This window comes from Canis lupus, chromosome 30 (genome assembly GCF_048164855.1).
Source record: "Canis lupus baileyi chromosome 30, mCanLup2.hap1, whole genome shotgun sequence".
NCBI classification, from domain to species: domain Eukaryota; kingdom Metazoa; phylum Chordata; class Mammalia; order Carnivora; family Canidae; genus Canis; species Canis lupus.
Window position 1 is genome coordinate 24,382,152 of NC_132867.1, and position 9,223 is coordinate 24,391,374.

The 9,223-nt window shown below is 36.1% G+C and overlaps 1 pseudogene; it reads left to right on the forward strand.

The window, feature by feature from the left end:
- Positions 1-3,697: 3,697 nt before the first annotated feature.
- Positions 3,698-5,439, forward strand: LOC140621297 (splicing factor 3A subunit 3 pseudogene; annotated as a pseudogene).
- Positions 5,440-9,223: the final 3,784 nt, after the last annotated feature.

Below are 9,223 nucleotides of genomic sequence, written 5' to 3' on the forward strand. Positions count from 1 at the left end.
AGGAAAATATTCATCTATATTTTCAAAGGAGAGGTTTTCGGTGGCCAGCTGCTATGAACATGCTTCTTATAAACTTTGAGGCATGTGGTCATTGGAGCAACTCTATTATGACTGGTGTTTTTATTTAAGTGTGTGTGGCAGGGGTATGGTAATAATATAAAGCTACATTGGCAAATATCCAGTACACCTTCCTCTTGGTCCCAACTTTACTGGTATCTCATAAGTAAGAATTCTCACTTTGCACCCTAGCTCAGTACCAGTCCCCTCCTTCTGAAGCACAATGATCAATACCCCAAGGGAGCAAGCTAACTAATAAGCTATGATGTAGTATAGAAAGATAATAATTATTGATATTTCAAGTCAACAGGTTACATACAGGAAGATATATTGCATCAGACAGGAAGCAGAACACACTTCCAAATGAATTTAACAGAAGAGAAAACATTAAAGAAAACTTTTCCAGAGGTCTAACTGGGGTGACTGGAATCAAGAAGGAATGAAGAGGGATGCAGAGACTAGCAACAATGGAAGTCTATACTACTCTTACGCTTTAAGTGGCAAAAATGAAGTTATTTGCAACTAGAAAAACTGAAGCAAAGCCCTCCTATAAGAATTATAATCTTAGAGGGCTATAACTATTGCAAGAACCAAAACAGAGGGGATAATAATACATCTCCCTTTGTGAAAACCCAACAAGGCCCAAGTTAAACTGATGACCCAATGCATTGATATTCTTAGGGGCACAGAACAATGTAAGGAAAGGAGAATATAGATATGGTAGAGAAATGGCTCAGGATAATACTAATCTCTTTAACCAAAAGAAAATAGATTTAACAAATGGGGTACAAGTGCTTGGATTATTATGTATCAGCAAAATATAATAGAGTTATTAAAATTAGTCCAGAAAGGGGCACCTGGATGGCTCTGTGGGTTAAGTCTGATTTCTATTTTTGCCTCAGGTGGTATTCTTGGGATGGAGGGATGAGCCCCATGTGGAGCATGGGGCTCTGTGTTCAATGGGGAGTCTGCTTCTTCCTTTCCTCCTCTTCTCTTCCCTCCCACTCATGTTTTCTAAATAAATAAATAAATAAATAAATAAATAAATAAATAAATAAATAAATCTTCAAAAAATAATTACCTTATTTTAATAATTCAATAAAGCAAAATCTTTCTGGGTGCCCTTCATCAAGGCCCATGAATTATCAGGTTTTCCACTCTAGCATATGAAGACAGGTACTGATCTCTGACTTCATGGTAGCTCAAGTATTACCTCCTGCAATCCTTTGAATGGTTCTTTCCTTGACTTGGGTAGTTTCCTTATACACTTACGCTGCTCAGTTCTCAGCAGAGGTCTTGAAGAGGATCCTAAACAGATTTTCTAGAATTTTCTCTCTGTAAGGCATTCTACTCTCTGAGAGTCTGTCCTGGGAAATCCAGCCACCTTGGCCAGCTCAATCACTCTTCCTCAATGAGATCACTGTGCTCCACATGTGTGCTTTTTCCCTGTGCTGTAACCTGGAAAACATCTCTAACTGGTAACTGAACTGGGCTTTTCGACGGAAAATCTGGAATACTATTCTGAAAACTCATCCATTTATCATTGTTTTTATTAACTCAGGATCAATTCAATTCAAGCTTCACTTAAAAATGCACAGATTGATCACTGCATCACTTTTTTGAGAGCTTGTTTGGAGGTTCTAGCAGGGGAGCGCAGCTACTCGTATACCCTTGACCGAAGAACGGTCCTCCTCTATCGGGGATGGTCGTCCTCTTCGACCGAGCGCGCAGCTTCGGGAGGGACGCACATGGAGCGGTGAGGGAGGAAGGGGACACCCGCCTAGCCAGCCAGATCAGCCGAATCAACCCTGGCGATCAATGGGGTGACAGATGTCGCAGCCAGATCGCCCTCACATCCTGCATCACTTTTTTATAGGAAGGAATAAAGAAACTTTTTCTAAAGGATTCTTGAAAATAAATGAGGGCTATACATCCAGAAAAGAAAAATATATTATTCTAAAACCAAATGCAGTTTTTTAATGGAAATGATCCAAAGAAAAATTAAAATTATTCATTTAGGTCAAAGAACTGCTAGGGCAATTTAAATGGCTGATTAATCTATTCATGGCACTAAAAGAGATTCTTGATAATCACTAAATCAAGGAGGTCTCAAACTATAAGGCCATAAAACTTAAAAAAAAAGTGATGTAATTTGCTGCATGGTGATTTGATTTGCTATAAGGGTACTTAATTCTCTTTACCCATCCTGGCATCTGGCCTCTACAAACATATTAAATATATTACATAAATAAATGCTGCTAGTGAAGGTCTGCTTAAACTCTTAAAGAATAATCAATCATCAGAAAATATATGTGCAGGATGCCTGGGAGGCTCAGCTGCTGAGCCTTTGGCTCAGGGCGTGATCCCGGTCCAGGGATCAAGTCCAGCATCGGGCTCCCTGTGAGGAGACTGTTTCTACCTCTAGCTATGTCTCTGTCTCTCTCTCTATGTGTCTCTCATGAGTAAATAAATAAAATCTTAAAAAAAAAAAAAAAAAGAAAAGAAAGTATATGTGCTTACTCAATTTACTCATGTTACTCATGTTTTAATTTACTCCAGACTTTTGAGCTGCTATCAGTTGGGTTGCCTTATATTTGAAAACTGATCTGACTGTAGAATTATCTAGAAACTAGAAGTAAATTCTGCATACTAATTTCTGCCAGCCCCAATTCCCAACATATGCTCTTTTCTTATTTTTTAGTATAAGCAAGACATGTATACACTTAGACATTTTTAATTTTATCGATTTTAGGATAGAAACCAATATAAATCATTATGCAAAATGATACATAGTATAGTTTATGGTGTTACATGGTTGTGATATAGTTTATACTAAATTCATAGAAGAAATTAAATCAGAACTATATTATTTGACAGCTATTTTTAACCTATGAGTACTTTAATTTTTTTCTTTAACATGCATTTATTTAGTTATAAGTGGAGGTTTGAAAATTACTGTTATAAATTTAAAGTTTTACTACGAATTACATATTGAGAAATTGAAATTAGTAGAGGGACAAAACAACATTTTGTATTATTCTTTCTTAATACAATATATTAACAAGAAAATATTAAATATAGACAAAGAGGTATTAAAAGAAAGATGTATTATTCCTGCCACAACCTGGTCTAGGCAGTTGATTTATATGTGGATTTATTAATGAACAAATATAGCAAATCTTGTTGTAGTGTTTTGTATGGATTACCAGGCCAGAGAAAACTCAGGAAGGATACAGTAAATCTGATTGATTTAACAAAACCAATTTAAATAAATTTTATGGAAAATTGCACCTAAGAAAAAATACGCATTACTTTGTGCTGACAAGAAACATTTACCAAAATTAATTGGTAAATTATAATTAATTGATCATAAAATAGGACAAGATCAATTAATTTTGAAGGGCTGTGATTATTTGTTTATGTTCTCTGACAAGAGCAGAATAAGTTATATATATCTAGAAGTTAAGTAATAAAACTCTAATCTACTGGTGGAGAAAGAAGTTACAAAGAAACACGAAATTTATCTTCACTTGAATTATAATTAAATACAGTAAATCAAAACTTGTGGAATGCATGTTAGCAGTGCTTTAGGAATATTGCAGCCTCATCTGATGCATTAGAAAAGAAAGACTTGGTCGGGGGTCCGAACCCGCGGAGGAGGAAACATGGAGATGATCCTGGAGCAGCAGCGGCGGTACCATGAGGTGAAGGAACGGCTCATGGACGTCGTGGCCAAAGAGATGCTCACTAAGAAGTAAGTCCACGCTCCGGGACCAGATCAATTCTGACCACCGCACACGGGCCATGCAGGATAGGTATATGGAAGTGAGTGGGAACCTGCGGTATGTGCATGATGATAAGGATGGGTTACGAAAGGAGGAACTCAATGCCATTTCAGGACCCAGTGAATTTTCTGAATTTTATAATAGACTCAAGAAAATAAAAGAATTCCATCGGAAACACCCAAACGAGATCTGTGTGCCAATGTCAGTGGAATTTGAGAAGCTTCTGAAGGCTAGAGAGAATCCAAGTGAGGAGGCACAAAACTTGGTGGAGTTCACAGATGAAGAGAGATATGGTCGTTATCTCAACTTCCATGACTGTTACCTCAAATACATTAATCTCAAGGCCTCAGAGAAACTGGATTATATTACCTACCTGTCCATCTTTGACCAGTTATTTGACATTTCTAAAGAGAGGAAAATGCTGACTATAAGAGATACCTAGAGATGCTGCTTGAGTACCTTCAAGATTACACAGATTGAGTCAAGCCCCTCCACGATCAGAATGAACTTTTTGGGAAGATTCAGAATGAATTTGAGAAGAAGTGGGAGAATGGTACCTTTCCTGGATGGCTGAAAAGACACGCAGTGCCCTGACCCATGCTGGAGCCCATCTTGACCTGTCTGCATTCTCTTCTTGGGAGGAGTTGGCCTCCCTGGGTCTGGACAGATTGAAATCTGCACTCTTAGCTCTAGGCTTGAAGAGTGGTGGGACCCTAGAAGAGCCAGCCCAGAGGCTCTTCAGCACCAAAGGAAAGTCCCTGGAGTCACTTGACACCTCCCTGTTTGCCAAAAATGCCAAGTCAAAAGGCACCAAGGGAGATACTGAGAGGAACAAAGACATTGCCTTCCTAGAAGCCCAGCTCTATGAATATGTAGAGATTCTTGGGGAACAGCTGCATCTCATGCATGAAAATGTACAACTCAAGCAGGTGAGGACAGAGGAGGAACGAGAAGAAGAAGAGGAAGAGAAGATCAGTGAGAGTGAAAGTGAAGATGAGGAGAATGAGATCTTTTACAACCCCAAAAACTTGCCCCTCGGCTGGGATGGCAAACCTATTTCCCTACTGGCTGTAGCTTCATGGTCTAAACATCAACTATAACTGTGAGATTTGTGGAGATTACACGTACCGAGGTCCCAAGGCCTTCCAGCGGCACTTTGTTGAGTGGCGTCATGCCCATGGCATGAGGTGTTTGGGCATCCCAAACACTGCCCACTTGGCTAACGTGATACAGATCGAAGATGCTGTCTCCTTGTGGGCCAAGCTGAAACTGCAGAAGGCATCAGAGCGATGGCAGCCTGACACCGAGGAAGACTATGAAGACTCCAGCGGGAACGTGGTGAATAAGAAGCCCAATGAGGACCTGAAGAGACAAGGACTGCTCTAGTGTTCAGGGATGTAGCTCAGCTTCTGGGCTTGCCCAGGCTTACCTGAAATCTCTTTTTTCTATTTCTCCCAACCAAGTGCTCCTTAAAGACTCTCCTACTAAGTCTTAAGGTCTAGCGGGCATCTTGTGAAAACCAAGGCATGCTGGCAGGTTGCAGGGCTGAGATGTGTTTTATCTTTGTTTTATATTAAAAGATTCTGTCAGAAAATAAAAAAAAAGAAAGGAAAGAATTCTATAAATGAATGGTTCAAGAATTAAAATATGAAGTTTGACAAAATCTGATGCAATAGAAACCCATAAAAAGTAGAAGGGAAATAATAGAGATAAGAACATATATTAATGAAACAAGACAAAACAAAACATAAGGAACAAAATTGTAACTAGAAAGTTTAATCCAGGAAAAAAAATACACTAAGATTAAGCACTAGAGATATTAAAAACATGTGATTACAATTATAAACGTATTTATACCAATAAATGTGAAAATATAGATGGAATAAAAAATTCAGGGACACAAACTTCCTATAACTGTAAAAAAACAAAAAAACAAAAAAACCTGTAGGAGACCTGCATATTCTCACCCATTAAAGAAATTAAATCTGTACTTCAAAAGCTTCTCTCCTTAAACAACTTAGATAAAATGTACAAATGCCATGGGAAAAAAAAGCAAAAAAACAAAAAACAAAAAAACTATGGAAGGTCACTCAAGAAGTAGATAAATCATCCTGTATTTGTTTTTTTGAAAATTGAAAGCCTTATGCCCTGAAGGCGAATTCAGCCTTGAATAGCTTTATTGTTTTCTTTCTCCAAATATTTTAGGAGTAAATAATACCATTTATAAAAATTATTAGAAAAAAAACTATTAGAAAATAAGAGGTCGAGAAACACTTTCCAACTCACATGTAGCTAAACTCATCCACAGACCAGATAAACATATTGTAAAGCAACAGACAAGCAAAAAATAAACAAACAAAAACTAAGAGTTTAGTTATGAACATAAATGCAAAAATTATAAATTAAATATGAGCAAATCAAATGCAGGGCTCTATAGAGAAGACAAACATTGTGTCCAATTGTAATTTATCCCAGGAAAACAAGATTACTGCAAATTTTGCCATCCAAGCAATGTTATATCCCATATCAATAGGCTGAAACATAAGAAAAGAAAAAACTATGATCAATCAATCATCTCAATAGATGCACAGACGCTTGGCAAAATTTAATATCCATTTATTATAAAAACTCTCAATAAACCAGATATAGAAGGTTTCCCTCAATCACACTAAAAAGAGGTGAATTTTATTATAAGCAAATTATATCTCAAATTTAAAATGAAAAACAGGGGGTGCCAACAAACTTTAGATCCAATTACTTTTACTTGTAAATACTTCCAAGAATTTAAGGAACAAATAGCAATAAATTTGCAGATTTTTTTCAGGTATTACAGAAAGTAGAATAGGGAGAAACAATTGTGATTTATAGGTAAAAATATCTCTAACATAAAATTTTTAAAAAGAGTATTTATTAGAGTATTACAAGCAGGAAAATATATTGATATTGTTGAAAATAATCCAGTGGTATATCATTGAAAGGCTGACGGCAGATCTTCTGTACGTGGAAACTTCAGGTATGATTGCAGTGGAGGTGGAGCTGTCCATCAGTATGGAAAAGACTGATGATTTTCAACAGTTTCCCATTTTCTGAAAGAAAAAGAATGCCTACTTTTCACCAACACACACACACACAAAAATCAAGTCCAATTGGATTAAATATTAAATGTGAAAGTATCTTTTACAATGGAACTCAAGAGAATATCTTTATGATCTTCAGAAGAGAGTTATGTCAGTAATGTCATAAACAATACAGAAAACGTGAAGGAATTTATTGACTGAAGCTAAATGCAAATCTATATAATAAAAAAAAAATAAAAACAATAGGCTCCATGCCCAGTGTGGAGCCCAACAAAGGGCTTGAATGTGTGACCCCAAGATCAAGACCTGAGCTGAGATAAAAAATCAGATGCTTAACCAACTGAGCCACCCAGGTGGCCCTATAAGACATTCAACCAACAATAAGATAAATACAAACACTGCAAAAGAAAAATGGATGCAGAATATAAAAAAAGCATTTCACAGAGTTCAAACAAATAGGCAACAAATCTAGTACTAGATGTTCAGCTTCATCAGGCAAAGCAATACGAATTAAAACACTAAAAATTAAGATTTTATTTTTTACCAGTAGGTTTAGCAAAAATTAAAATCTGACAATAATGAAATTTGGAAATATTTGAAGCAACCAGAACTCATGAATTGCTCAAAGTAAAAGTTTTATAAATACATTAAAGAAAAATTTGGAATAATCTACTAAAGTTGAATATACATTTATCCCATGACCTAGCAATTACACTCGTAAGTATAGTCTAAAATCTGCATTTTTCTGCCAAGAACCCCATTGATAATCTTTATGACATCATCATTCACAATATCAAAAACCCAGAAATGACTCACATGTTCACTGACAGGGAAATGAGTCTACTGTATGTGTCTGTGTGTGTATATACATAGTATAACATATATTATATTATCATACATATATTATATGTGTATATATATACAAATATACATGTAGCATTATGCATATATACTAAAATACTACATAGTACTAAAAATCTTTAAGATTTACTGTGTAGTAAATTAATGTTCAAAGACCAAGAAAACAAATCACTAAATATATTTTACCTGCACATGTAATTACTGTAAAATAACATATGGAAAGGAAAATATTGAACAGAACATTGAAGTATTGAGTTTTGGTTAATTCTGAAAGAAAAACTTGAGAACATATCAGTGAGAGCCATAACATGGTTTTCAAATTTATTTCTTAAGCTGGTTAGATGGAAAAAAAAAAGTGTTTTTCCCCTAGTACTCTTTAAGATATTCTTCAAATGTATACTTTTTGCATATTTAAAATGTTTTAATAAGCCCCCTGATAAATAAATATTTGCATGGCAAACAGCAGCACAGTTGAGTAAGCATTTATTTTATAGAGCTAAAATTTACATAAAATACTGAGTAAGCTTAAGGTATACAATGTCTTGATTGGATATATTTATATTATAATTACTATCACAACTTTAGCTAAAACTTCTATCATGTCACATAATTATCTATCTATCTATCCATCTATCCATCTATCATCTATGTATCTATTGTGAGAACGATTGAGACTAGTCTGTCAATTTTGAGCTATATTATACAGTATTATTGACTATAATCCTTATACAGTGCATTAGATCTCTAGAACTTCGTTGTATTGTAGTTGTGAATTTGTATCTTAAAACATGGAAGAGGGGCACCTGGGTGGCTCAGTTGGTGAAGCATCTGCCATTGGCTCAGGTCATCATATGGGAGTCCTGGGATCTAGCTTCACATTGGGCTCCCTGCTCAGTGGGAAGCCTGCTTCTCCCTCTCCCTCTGCCTGCTACTCCCCCTGCTTGCTCTCTCTCTCTCTCTCTCTCTATCTCTGTTAAATAAATAAATAAATAAATAAATAAATAAATAAATAAATTCTTTTAAAAAAAACATTGTTGAGAGAATTTTTCCTGGTATAATTTAGGATAGCAGCTCTAATGCTCAAAAGCTAAAAATCCTGTTTGTCTGATGATCTGCTCGATATAGAAGGCAGAATTAAGTATGAGAATGTAGCAAGAACCCCTCTATTTCTACATGATAGTAAGTGGACTCTTGAACACAGACATGACTTCTGCAGTCGAATGCTAACTCTTGAAGCCCGGCCAGGGAAGATTGCTCACCCTTCACTGGCCAGATTCATGGCCCTCAAAATGGGCCTGCCTCACTAAGGAACAAGGTAAAGAAAAAAACACGGATACAAATACTCACTTAAACCAGGCTTACTGCATCGCCTCTGTTATACTGCTCTTTTGCCAGCACAGCTGTATATCCCACACAGGGAAACCAATCTCGCTATATCTGCAC